The sequence below is a fragment of the Nicotiana tabacum genome, chromosome 11, assembly GCF_000715075.1.
Source record: "Nicotiana tabacum cultivar K326 chromosome 11, ASM71507v2, whole genome shotgun sequence".
Classification (NCBI taxonomy): domain Eukaryota; kingdom Viridiplantae; phylum Streptophyta; class Magnoliopsida; order Solanales; family Solanaceae; genus Nicotiana; species Nicotiana tabacum.
This window is the reverse complement of record NC_134090.1, coordinates 178,932,056-178,946,878: the sequence shown is the minus strand read 5'-3', so window position 1 is coordinate 178,946,878 and position 14,823 is coordinate 178,932,056. Positions and strand designations below refer to the sequence as shown.

General features: G+C 32.6%; 1 pseudogene; it reads right to left on the bottom strand.

The window, feature by feature from the left end:
- Positions 1 to 3,505: 3,505 nt before the first annotated feature.
- On the bottom strand, positions 3,506 to 12,501 carry LOC142166450 (protein VERNALIZATION 3-like; annotated as a pseudogene).
- Positions 12,502 to 14,823: the final 2,322 nt, after the last annotated feature.

Sequence of the window (14,823 nt, the reverse complement as noted above, 5' to 3'; positions counted from 1 at the left end):
GTTAAATGATTACAACTAGTTGCTCAACTAGCTAGTGTTTGGTTTCTTATTTTCGTAGTATTTGGAAACCTATGAGCTCAATCTATTACTATTTAATAGCAATCAATATTAGAAAACCACTACTCGAAGTAAATTCGGATTAAGTGGGTTTTAGAATTCATTATTAAGGGTATTTTATTTTTAAGGGTCAAATCCGAGATCTGTAAAGAAAAATGACACTGTATTGCCGTTGTAAGAATAATAGTCGAAAAAATTTATAAAATTTGTATAGTTTTTGTGTATATATATATATATTCTGTATGCTATATACAAAAATTATACAAATTTTATACACTTTTTCGGCTATCAAATGTAAATAGTTTCTGGCACGGGCTAAAAGTGATAATACACTGATCTTTAATTAAGAAAGAAGAACTTTACTATTCCGCACCTTTTGACAGTGAAACCTAAGAGGTTTGACTTATTATTAAGAGGAAAAGACTTATCTTATCGATTAAGAGATGAGCACGAACTTACTGATCATTTGAGTTATTGGATTGAAAATTTAATATTTATACATATTTAATAAATTTTTGAATATTACATATATGGCATATGAACCAAAATTATTGATTCATTACTAGCTGAATTCAGTATATAAATCAAAACTATCGAATTTGGCTGAACTAATTATTAGCTTAATTGTACATCCGCCCCTGAGCTCTGTGACTCATTACATATGTTCTTTTAGTTATAAGGTCCAATATTTCACTAGAGTATTAGACATTACGTTAAGACGTAAGAGATCAGTAATTTAAAACACAAGAGTTTTTTATATAGTCGTTTTTATTCATATAACTAGTTATTTTGTAACATTTTCTTTAAATTTAGTTACATTAAGATGCTAAAAATTTAGCAATATCGAATAGAGAACTTTATAATTAAAATGATCCATTGCCACGTGAAATCTTAGCCATAACAAAGAAAGAAGAAAATGTGCAACACTAGGGTTTCGTCTGGACCACGGTATTAATAATTTGCTGGTATTTCAGATTTGAATATTTGATAATATTTTTAAAAGAGTCATATGTGTGAGTGACAAGGATATGATCCCGTTATAGGGAAGGCTTATTCGAGAGTAGCATTATATTATTATTCTATTTATTTAATAAAGTATTACATTCATTGTTCTAATTAATGACGATAAAAAGAACAACAAGTAGCATATTCTATCTTTTTAATTATCCCATTCATAGTAACAATACTATGAGTACTTTGATCACGGGTGCGTGAAACATGAAATTGTGAAAAAACATCTATTATGAAAACCTAGAGGACAAGAATCAAAAACGGTGTGTTGGATGGATGTGATCTTTTCACTAGGAGTGTACAAAAAAAAACCGATAAACCGCATCAATTCGATAATCCGAGTCAAACCGAGAAAAAAAATTCGATTATGGTTTGGTTTGATTTGGTTTGATGTTAGAGAAAAAAAAACCGGACCATATATATTTAATATATAAATATACTTATTGCGATGTAATTTATAAATATTTCTTAAAAATAAATTTCATAATTTTATCTTCTAAGGTATTATTTCAAGGTCGGACTTAGAACTTTTGAATGTTCCAATAAGTTTTATAGCCATTAATATTAATAAATTAAATAATGTTAACAAAAACTCAAACCAAAATCAAATCAATACTAATGCTAACAAAAGACATTCAATTCAATACTACGAAAGGGAATGTATTGAATATCTATTTTTTGTTTTGCAATAATTTAGATAAAAATGCATAACCTATTTTTATTTTTTCTTTAGCGTTTGGTCATGTAATTAATACTCCCTTATTAGTCTATTTATTTTAGCATGACTTTGTATTTTAGCGTTATGTTTATTTTTATTATGACTTTTTAATTAGCAATATTTATATTACATAATTTTATTGTCTTTATTGTTAAATATTTTAGGATAATGCCATGACACATCTCATATTTTATATTATTTTCTTGAAAAATACTTTATATAGTTGTATCTTACTAGGATTAAAGAAATATTTTGAGCACAAGTTATATGTTTTGTTCTACGAAAATTTTTCTGGAAAAAACTCGAAAAAACCCTGAAAAACCCAAAAATCCGAGATTAATAACCCGATACATTGGTTTGGTTTGATAATTGTAAAATCTGAACCAACCCAACCTATATACACCCCTACTTTTCACCCTAAACTTAAGGTTTTGCTTTCGCGTTTGGGAAGACGCCATTTGAGAGACTATTGATCGGCTGACCAAGTCAGCTCTTCGTGCCATCAATATGATTTACTTTATGGGCAAGCTAGCCCAAATATATATTGATGAGATAGTGCATCTACACGAAATACTATTATCCATAGTATCAGACATAAATCCACGGTTCAATTCAACTTTTTGGCAGAGACTACAAAGAAGGCTTTGGGTAGCAGAGCGAGCCTAAACCTTCCATGCTCAGATCGATGGCTAGTCTAAGAGGACCATCCGGACTTTGAATTCTATGCGGAGGTAATTGCTTGATTTCGAGGTTATTGGGTCATGAAGAAACCCCTTAATAAAGAGCACTTCCCCTTTAATTGAACGACATGAATCTAAATAAATTCGGTCCGTTAATTTCGAATACCATATAATTATATATGGGGAAAAATAAAAATAACAAATAAAGAGATAAGTGATCGTACACGAGGATTGAGTTGGCAAATTTGGCGTTTTTTATTATTTGTGGTTAGTTGAGATTCCTGTGCTAAATGGTCAAATTGGACTGCAACTACACCTCGTTTTCAACCTAACACAATCTACATGTCCAGGTATTTCTTTCTTTTTTTTTTTTTTTTTTGGTATTTTAATTTGGTCTTTCTGGTTGTCACTTTGCTCTCAAAGAGTAATTATTTGACTTTACGTGGTTTTACGTTTTTATTCGCATATTCAGATTAACTTCTTGTTCTAGCTCGATTTAGAATTCGCATATAAAATTTAATTGGTGATCAAACAATTTAAACATTTAGGCGCAAGATTAAATAAATAACTAGCTAGCTCGTAAAGCTAAAATCAAATCATTAACCAAAGATAGAAATCATAACATTCATATCAAGTTTCTCATGGCACGAAAATAACAACTGTTTTAATCAAATAAAGGATAGAAATCAAGAAATATAGAAAAATAAAGAACTCTATTCAAGCCTCCAATTCCCATAGCGTTAGCCTTCCTCCAAAGTTTAATAAGAACCCAAAAAACATAATATTATATAATTGAAGTATAGTTCTATAATGAGATACCTCTTTAATTAAAAATAAATATGAGCATCAATACTTTTACATGTAACTTTATAATACGTAAACTCCTCACGCTGACATTTGTGTATAAGTTCAAAATTAAGACTTTATTTCTTAATGAGTTTAAATTATATATACCGTCATGCTAACATATTTTTTACACTATCAGATCACCCAAAGATATATACAGGTAAGCTTCTTAAAATGTGAGCTCTGAAAATAAAACAGGTTACCGGTATATGTGACCTGATAGTGTAAAAGAATTTCTTACACTGACGGTGTATATAACTTAAATTTATTTATAGGCGACGGCCACCTGTACCACCTTCCCTATTGCAATTGAAGTAAACAGCAGCAACAGGCGAATTGAGATTGTGAAACCTCGCAAAGTCTCGTGTGTTAAAATTCTGACGAGAATCAATTATATCAGGAGCATTCACAACCTCTCGATCCAATTGTTGAAACAACACGAAAATATAGCGATGAATTCCTAGTGAAGGTCGTGGACTCTCGTATCGTACAATTTCATTGCCCGTACATAAATTAAAAATAGTCGGTAGATGTATAATCTATGTATACCGGTTAGAACACGTAAATAATAATTCTTCGGCTATTTGTTTAAAGATCTTTTTTTGTATGTCATGTATGCACGATTAATCTTTTATTGTAAGAATAGCACGGGTTAGTCAATTTTCGAATTAGTAATTGAAAAATAGTCAGCATTTGCAAAGTCATTGAAAATTAGTCATATTTTGCCTCATTAAAAGTTCCAGTACGATATGCTAGATTATGAAGCTCCTACGTATAAACACCATATTATGTTGGAACTTCAACACTCGGAAAGATCCAGTATAATATACTGGATTATGGAGCTCCTGCGTATAAACTTCCAGCATATTATGTTGGAACTCCAGCATATTATGAAATTCCAGCATATGAACTCCAGCACATTATGAAATTCGGAATTTCATATGTAGTTAATTCGAACTCCTTTTCGGATTTTTAAAGGTGTTATTGTTCAGACTTTATCTTTACATACAAAAGTAGTTAAATTTTAATTTTTAAAACTGTGACAATTTTTCAATTATCAGTTGTAAATCTAGCTATTTGTGATTTTTTTTGTCTCTCTCTTTTGTCACCTCTCCCATTTCTTGGTTAGATCCAAACATGTGTAATCTATTTCTTGTTCGAAAAAGAAATGCCGGTTAAATTCACGTATGGTTAGGAATAAATAATAATAATAACAGGAGTCATAAAATTATTTTTTGTTATATTAAAGTAACCGAGTATAACAATAGAATCGCTAATAATTTCTACTCTTACTATAGAAGTAAATTTATAAAACTATTTACATTAAAGAAACTGAATATATATATAATAATCCTGCGTAGTTAAAATCCTACCTCCACCATCTCTTATTATTGGAACCTTAACCAGGGATTATTTCGTAATTACTAGGTATAATAAATTATACTTTGTCTAAGAAAATTCAGCTTCATGTTATTTATTTATTAATTGGACATAAATATTGAGTGTAAATAAATTTTTAACAAATATTCAGTCCTAAAGAACTCATGAGTCAAGATTAACTTTTTATGTAAGAAAACTTACCAAAGTTTGCTCCTGTGGTTGCTGGGATATCTGTGACCAACCTAGCAAAAATTAATAAATCAAAGTCATGATTAATATTTTTTTCTTTTTTACAGATAGTAAGACTTAATAATCTTTAAAATGAAGCACTAGATCATATATATAAAAAGTTCAAAAAAATTTAATACAATTGTTTTGAAAGGTTTGCATGTAATAATACACACTACGCTTGATCTTAAACTAATTTTAGTGTTCAAAAGCATTACACAGGAATAAAAAAGGATAATGCATAAAATCTTCCCCGACCTATGACCATATTACCAACTACACACCTTTTCTTTTTGGGGGTCCTATTACCCCCTGAACTATTTTAAAGTATAATAAACACCACCTTAAGTGCTGACATGGCATAGAGAGTGTGCACACTCTCTTAAAGGTAAGTGGAAGTTACAAAAATAATTTAAAAATTGATTAACAAGTACAAGTGTCATTTTTTGATGAGACATTACAGAATTAATTACATCAAATTAATTAGTTTCCTTCGCTTCTAAACCTTTTCTCGCACGAACAAGGGGGACATCGTTTCAACGGTGAAATGTCGGAGCAAAAATCCAATACAACGCAAAATCAACCCAGAAATCAAAAGCAGATATGTTTAATAATAGAAACAGAGCTACAACTAGAGGGAGCAACGAGCATGATTCAGTAAGAACCTACGAACAGTCAAAACGGTTTCGTTCACTGGAGTTTCGTTGGAGCAAGGGTCTTCGTCGGAGTTTCGTTCTCCGGCCAGATCTGACAATATCAAACAAGTATTATATAAAACCCATTGAATGAGGTTTTTGCCTTTTGGCCGGATATGGTAATGAAGGCCTGCAAATAGAAAATAAGGAAGAAGAAGAAGAAAACAGTGAAAAAAATTTTTTAAGTAAGAAATACACATTTTAGGCGCCTGTATTTCACCACCTTGCACGCATCTGGCTGTTGCTTTTTAAGGGGTAAATAATATTACTTAAAAAAAGTTCAGGGGGGTAATAGGACCCCAGAAAAGAAAAGGTGCGTAGTTGGTAATATGGTCATAGGTCGGGGAGGATTTTATGCATTATCCCAATAAAAAAACTGCCAACGTGAATAGCGAAGTACAACTGTAAAGGTTTGGAGTACAAATGTCAGTGCAGTACAAAGTCAAAACTAAGAATATTATTTTCTTTATATTCTTTTCTTTGCATAATCCACCCAAAAAAAATAACAACTATTACTATTACTATGTCTTAAACCCAAATAAGTTAGGAGATTTTTTAATTAAATTTTTGTATTTAATAATAATTTTATTTTATTTTGTGATTATTTATAACCGCAAAAATTCTATGATTTATATTAGATCACAAGTTTAAAAAAAAATCATTGTTAAACTCCGTGAGAAGTTATACACTATCACGTAAATTGGAACGGAGAAAATATTTTTCTCTTTTAACATGATTACCACCAACAAAAAAAAAATAGAAAAATAAGAAATGGACCATAACCTTACCAGTGCAGATACTCCCTCATCTGGATCCACCATAACCTTCCAAAAAATGCATAGAGGATTTCAATTATCTTGAAACCAATGCCAAATTAAGAAGATAATTTAAATTTTATATATTGATCATGTAAAAAAAATTATATTAGTGTAATTTGGAGAAACCACGTAAATTCAAAGGAAGCATCAGAGAAGGTAAACCAATTTAAATTATAAAAAAAAGTCAAACTCAGGATGTAAGTGTTGGAAAAATATTTGAGAATGGAAAAAAGAAGGAATTAAATACTTTAATCATGATTAGGGCTTTATTTTAGCTAATTAATTGATTTTTAAGCATGACAAGTATTTCCAATCCATGTAGGAACTTGAAAAAATGAAGAGACTAAGAAATGAACTAAATAAATATTTGTGTGGTTATAAATCTATATTTACTTAAAAGGAAGAAAGTCAGCCCTGAGATTATGCCAAGTGGCAGCGTAAGAGAATGCCATGTATTCTTTTTTAGGACAAAACTTAGTTAATTTGTTATTAATTAGTTTTAAATTTTAAATTAAAATATTTAAATATCTATTATTTGAAGAAGGGGTAGTTATTTACTCAATTCAAATAAGTAATTAATCATGAAATAATAATCGGTTCCAATTTCGCATGAGTAAACTGTTCCAACTTCTCTTCAGTTTTCTTATTTTTAATTTTTTTTAAATTTTTAAATTATTTTATTTGAAAAAATGCGCTGGCTTCCTCAAAAATAGGAGTAGCCTTCAAAACCCTTCAGTTCACCATTTTGAATATGCAGTTCTTTCTCTTATCATATACCCCCCCAGTTTTCCCACTCCCACCCAACAATCCTCACGTTTCAACCCTCTACTTCACATCTCCCTTCACAAATCATCCACACTGCCCCACTATAACCACTTCCCCACTATACTAATCACATGATATTATAAAAGGACATAATAAGGGAGGCGTTAAAACAAGAAAAGGTGAGAGAACAAAGAAAAACAGAGGAGACTCCGACAATATTACGTAACAAATTTTTCTGCAAAATCACGATAGCCTCAAATCTTTAAATTTTCGCCCAATAGTATGAAGTTTAATCCACTGTTTGCAGATTTACGATTTACATAATTGTTGGTTAAAGATGCTCTTTTATTTTCCCAATTTTTTTCTTACAGAGTGTATTTTTGGAATAACAGATTTGGAAAACTGTTTTTTCAATTTAATTACTGTTTTTTGTTGCAATATAGGATAATATCATGGACATAAATATACTAAATTTTATGTGATCTACTGGAATTTATTATGTACAACTGTATTTGTGTTGTCATCTTATTAGTATACTGACTTAAATTAGGCTGCATAGCTAAATACTCATATTGAAATTTAGCATAATGTGGTTTCTGTTTTTAACTGAGTTGTTACATGTCCAGAATTGCTGAAACTTATAAAGTTTGTACTTTTCCTTTTAATTTTCAGAATTACAGAATTTGTCTCGCAATTTCTTCTCATCTCCTTTAATATTCGAAAGAGCTTCAACAAACTTTTGTTTATTTTTATTGCCTGTCGATGCTCAACCAAGGAAGCTTTATATCCACTACTGATGTTTGTCCTTCATTTAGTTGACAATGTCTTTTAAAATAGTTGTATAAATCCATCAATATGTTCAAATAATATGCATGTCATATGTTATCACAATGAGATGTTATAGCGATTCTTATTGTTTCCTTAGTCTTATTTCAATTATGGCTGAACAAGGACACGTTCAAATTACTCCAACTACGAGTTCTCAAATTCAACGAATGGGACAACGTAGAAGGGTACGCCGTCGCAGCATTTATTCCTATAATGATTCTGACTCAAAGCCTGAAGTTATCAGGAATATCCCAAGGGCGATACAAAATAAGTTAAGAGATTGAAGGGCTGAACGAAGGGACAGAGAAAAACAATTTAGAGAGCTTAGGCTTTCATTTTAGTTTCCCATCTTCTACTTTAGTCTTTTTATATTAATAGCTTTATTTAGTGTATTATTCCTCGCATTTAGCTTATGCTTAAAAACATAGTTACTATGAGAATTGAAGCATCGTCCTTTTTACAATATTCTTATAAGGAACAAACAAACTGTGTACACCGTATTACATTTACCTTTTACTTTTGTTGTTGTAGCTTCTATTAACCAGAATCATTATGTCTTTTTGTTAGACTTCTGGTGCTGCAGACGACTCTTCATGTCCAATGGAGATAGAAAATATTGTTGAAAAAAGGGTCATGTTTAAAGTTGAGGTTAACAGTTCCAACAATCAGAATAAAGATGTAGTCTTAAGAGTTGTTACACTTACTGACGACGAGGAAATTATAAAGAAATATATTCCTTCTCCACAAGAAGAGACGTTCAAAGTATGTTTCTATACTCAATTTTTATCAGTTTTCCTATTTGTGATTGCATTAAATTTTAATTATGATACACATTTCTTTGTAGGATCCAGATTTCAATAACAACGAAGTCATTCAGGAAGATAACGAAATCACGGTGATTTTACAACTCATTATAAATATTATTTTACATAATTCATTCTTTTAATTTAATGATTTGCAAGTTATAAAATAATAAAGCAACAACAACTTTAGATTAAGTATTGATTTTCACATATTTTTATGTTTTAAATATGTAGGATTCTACTGAAGATAATGAGTTGATCGATGTTGCACATACACCTGCCAAGATAGGTTTAACTAATCCTGTAGCAGTGGTTGAAGAAGATTCGAATGCACAGTTATCGGAAAATAAGATCAAGAGAGTATTTAAAAAGAAGAAGATAGCATAAGTTGTTTGCATATGTACGAGTTGTAGAAACTAAGAACTGTCTTATTAGTTAGTTTATTAGTTTTATTAGTTATGAACAACATGTTTGAATCATTTCATGTTTTTCTTGGTATTGAACTTTTCCTGTTTAGTTAATTTGGTATTTTCATTTGCTATGGACAAGATATTTGAATCAGTTCATGGTTATTTCAGTTGTTAAAATTTTCCTATATAGATACGTAAGACAGTCCGCAATCTTGAATTAATGTTAGTTAAATTATCTCATTTTTTTGATAGATTTTTATGTTAACCATTGATAGCTTGCATCTTCCTCCAGGGATGGATCATAAAGTTAGTTGACGAACATTTCAACTAAATGACTGAACTACTTTTTTTGGCTTGCATCATTATTATTACTAAGTAAAACAGTACAAAAGAGGGTTGCCTTTTTTTTTCTTTTTAATCAGTAGAAGCAGTACAAAAATATTATAGCATTCATTAGACATACTTCTCCTAATTAACTTTTTGAAGCAAATTTGTTGTGTTTTAACTCCTCTTTGATAATGGTTTTCCTTAGCTTAGCTTTTCATCTTGCAACTTAAGGACTGATAATAGAAATGAAATCTATACAGGGATTAAGATTGTACTGCTACTATTAAGAAATGCCTAGCCGTAAGAAAGGGGCGAAGTTCAAAGGTTTGAAGCTACATGGAAATATCATTATTCTTCAAACATTAAATACTTATAGGAGCTATTTGACTTAAAATCTTCTATTGTTTTACGCCTCTTAATTTATCATTGTTCTAACTTCTAACATAAGTATTCAATAATTAATAGTGAATGATAGTTGAAACAGAGTATTCGATCAATAACATTTAAGAATTTAACTTCCTGGTAAAAGCTTATGTTTACTTTTTTCTTTTGATTTTCTTTTTTCTCCTACAAGAGGAATTGCTTATTATGATATACATTTGATCATGTAGGCTGTAACTATACATTCCTTATTTAAGATATTGTGGTTGTAGCAGTAATTGCTGACTTCTATTAAAGCAATTCATTTGCTTCATGTTTTTAGTATTTCAAATAGACGAGGGTGATGTAAATCTTATATTCTAGACTAGATTGCAAATGTAGTCTTATAGTATTTGTCCTTTAATCACGTTTTTTGCTTTCTACAAATTGCAGAGTATTTCTTCCAAACAAGTACTATTTTTTCAGCGTTAGTCGATATCCTTGATGAAGAAATGATCGGAAAGACAATTGTCAATGTTGGGTAATTAACTAGAGATTCATCTTCTCCGGTAAATTACATCTATTCTTTGATATTGAATAGCCTCCATATGCCACTAGCAGCTTTTTTGGTTACAAGATTCAGAACATACTATATCCTTCAATACAACAGACTATAATTAAGTAGTTCTTATCCAATTTAACCTCCTGATAATTGAGGTTCTTGAAAACTCTATTGGTGGTAATTCAAGTAAGTTGGTCGATTTATTGATCAACTAATGTAGAAGCATACTTTAACTCCTTATGGATTAGTAGGAGTATTTTTTTTGGTTTCTGTTTTTTTTTGCCAGGTAGCTTATTAAAAGTTAGTGGCAAGTCGTTGGATAAATTAGCAAAGCTAAATAAGTTAGTTGATTTTTCGCGTTACAAAAAAATTAAATTTTTTTATCATCATCATCATCATCATCATCATCATCATCATCATCATCATCATCATCATCATCATCATCATCATCATCATCATCATCATCATCATCATCATCATCATCATCATCATCATCATCATCATCATCATCATCATCATCATCATCATCATCATCATCATCATCATCATCATCATCATCATCATCATCATCATCATCATCATCATCATCATCATCATCATCATCATCATCATCATCATCATCATCATCATCATCATCATCATCATCATCATCATCATCATCATCATCATCATCATCATCATCATCATCATTATTATTATTATTATTATTATTACTTATAACTCATAATGAGGAATAAATATTTTACCAATCAAAAAGAAAGTCAAATATTTCATGCTCAGGCCTTCTTTTAAAGAGCCACTTGGGATCGGTCGGTGGCCCTTGGTAATAATAAATATTTGTTTTTTATTTTAATTATTTTGGTCGCAATTGCTAAAATTAATTTGCAATATGCATATGTTTTTATTATCTCTCTTTGCTCTTTTTTTCTTTGAATCAATCCGCGCATCGCGCGGGTACGTACACTAGTTCTTTCATTAAAGGTAAAGTAGGAAGTTTAAAATTAAATTATTTTTAAATAAGAAAGTATGACATTCTTTTGGGAACATACTAAAAAGAAAAGCACGACACATAAATTAGAACAAAAGGAGTACTATATTCGCTTATGGAGTAGCTAGTAAGGAAGAAGAGACAAATTTTAAGAAAAAAGTACAATCTGGTGCACAAAGCATCTCGCGCTTATGCTGAGTTCGTAGAAGGCTGACACCCCAAGGAGGTGCTACCCTGGCATAAGGATCGGTAACTAATTCCATGGCTCAAACTCGTAATTCAAATAGGTTACATGGAAACACGTTATATATTCTAAAGGGCAGTACTAAGCTCCCGCTATATGCGGGATTCGGGGAAGAGCCAGACCACAAGGTTCTATTGTACGCAATCTTACCCTGCATTTTTGCAAGAGGCTGTTTCCACAGCTCGAACCGGTGACCTCCTGGTCACATAGCATCAACTTTACCAATTACGCCAAAGCTCCCAAAAAAGAAAGAAAAGACAAATAGGAAGAAGAAAGAAAAGAACTTTACCAGACCACCAATGGATGTGGTGCAGTGGATAGGGCTGCTCTTCCCTTAACCAGAGGTCTCGGGTTCGAGCCCTGGGTATGGAAAAATCATTGGCTCCCGAAAAAAAGAAGAGACAAACAGGAAGAAGAAAGAAAAGAACTTTACCAGACCACCAATGGATGTGGTGCAGTGAATGAGACTGCTCTTTCCTTAACTAGAGGTCTCGGGTTCGAGCCCTGGGTATGGAAAAATCCTTGGCTCCCGAAAAAGAAAGAAGAGACAAAGGAAGAAGAAAGAAAAGAACTTTACGAGAGTGTAAAAAGTGCGAAGATCATCTCCTCCAATATCAACCCTAGGTTGGTCGACAATATGTCAAGGCCTCAAACCACAGCCATTGTAGACCTGCACCCCATTATTATAAACAACAACAACATTAAAGTCTATAGACCTTGTAAATGGATCCAATACATCTCCTATAACACCAGATACTATTAAAGGATCTAGTCTTGACATTTTGATGGTGTGGAATTTTTTACAAATTTAACTCAATTTTTGTCACGACCCAAAATCCCAACCCGGTCGTGATGGCGCCTCTCGTGAGGACAAGGCCAGCCAATCAAACAAAACACTACATCTCTTTATAATTACTTAGCAGGAATAAGTCTAAATCATGGGAAATATAATCTTAAATGCGAAATAAACGTGATAGAACAAGGAAAACCCTCCCGACACAACCTGAAATCGGGGTGTCACAAGTCATGAGCTACTACAGAGTTTACTATTATTTTACAAAGTCTGGAATTATCATAAATAACAAAGATAAGGGAGAAAACGGGGCTGCAGATGTCAACAACTACCTCGTTACTCCTGATCACCGCCTGGCCTGGAAAGAATCAGCGCTCAGGAGTGAACTCAGCTCTGCCTGTATCTGCACACATGGTGCAGGGAGTAATGTGAGTACTCTGACCTAGTGAGTAATAAAAATAAATAACGACTGAAAATATGAAATCTCATAATGGCACAATATAGCGCTATCCCAAGCAGTAAAATCAGTTATACCGTAAAATAGTGAGTATCAGATAATTCTTCTTTTAAAACAGTAAAGACATATAATTTCCACAGTAAGGATAAATCAAAAGCTTTCCCCTCGGGCTCAATATGTAAATCTCAGTATAGTATCAGCCCCTCGAGCTCCCTCCCAACTCACCAGCACACAACATCAGCCCCTCGGGCTCACTTCCAACTCACCACACACAAACAACGGCCTCTCGGGCCCACTCCCAACTCACCTGGGTACCCTGCGCTCACTTGGGGTGTGTACAGACTCTGGAGGGGCTCCTACAGCCCAAGCGCAATATCAATAGGCCTGGAAGCCTTCACACATCACACACGAGGCCTGAAAGCCTCCTCATATAACACTCGAGGCCTGAAAGCCTCCTCATATAACACTCGAGGCCTGAGAGCCTTCACACATCACACACGAGGCCTGAAAGCCTCCTTATATAACACTCGAGGCCTGAAAGCCTCCTCACATCACTCAACATATCCTCACGTATGGCCCTCGGCCTCAATCAGTCCAGAAAATAATCATAAGCCTCTTGGGCATCAGTAAAACAATAGTGCTTAGCTCAACAACATTATAAATATCATTAAATCTCGAGTTGAGTATAAATGTAGCTGAGTTCACAAAATAATATAATTCCATTGGACTGGGTTCAAATAATATTTCAATTCGTGAGGAAAATAGTGATGTAAATTCACAAAAGATTCCAGATAATTGGCACGAAGCCCAAATGGCAATAAGCCCCAATCATAGTGAAAAAAACAATAAATCTTTATCAATTAAGCGGTAAAAATATCAACTGGGATGGACCAAGTCACAATCCCCAATAGTAAATGACCTCGCGCTCGTCATACAACGCGTGTCTCATCTCAACATAGCAGTATGTTGTGCAATCCGGGGTTTCAAACCCTCAGTGCATCATTTAAAATCATTACTCACCTCTAGCTCGCTATGCCCTTGCCTCTCTAATTGGCCTCCTCGTGTGACGAATCTGCCAAAAATCACACAAACATCGATGAAGTTCGATTTCTAAAAGACGGGGTTTTAACCATACATATCTGAAATTCGCCCCTTAATGATACTATAATGATCCCATACAGTTATGTAACTTCAATCTACAATACAACACTCAATAGGGCCAATATTAGTACTAGATCCCATAAATTATGCCATTTAGGCATATTATCAAACATCTTGTAGGCATAAATATTTACACCTCTTAACTATAGCATTGGTTCCTCCAACTATCACCATTAACCAACAATTCATCACGCTATTATTCTTTAACAATTTATACTCCTAACATCACATGTGTGATCAACCATTCCCACCCAAACCAATAAAATTTCCATCAAATAAACACTTTTAAATCCCTACCATGTTCATGTATTTAAATTGGGAATTTATGGCCTCCAATCAACATACCATAAGTTGTAAATACATGATTCATACTCATAATTCCATATTAACCCCATATGTGTAAGTCTAAGGTGTAGGATTACCTCTTGTAGACCAAATCTTGAAAGTCAACTTTGGGGTGTTCTTGAGATTTTGAAGAAATCCTATGAAATCCAATCAAAATCATATTGTAACTAGTGATTGTGAAGTGAAATCACCATGAAAACACACTTAAAAGCTTGACTTAGGAGTGCAATTGGTGCCTTGGTCGAGTTGGGATGTAGAGGATGCCCTAAGCTTGAGAAATGACTCAATTCCTTTCATTTCCGGTCTTTAGAGTACTTAAAAACCCTCCAGTCGCGCGAGTTCGCGCG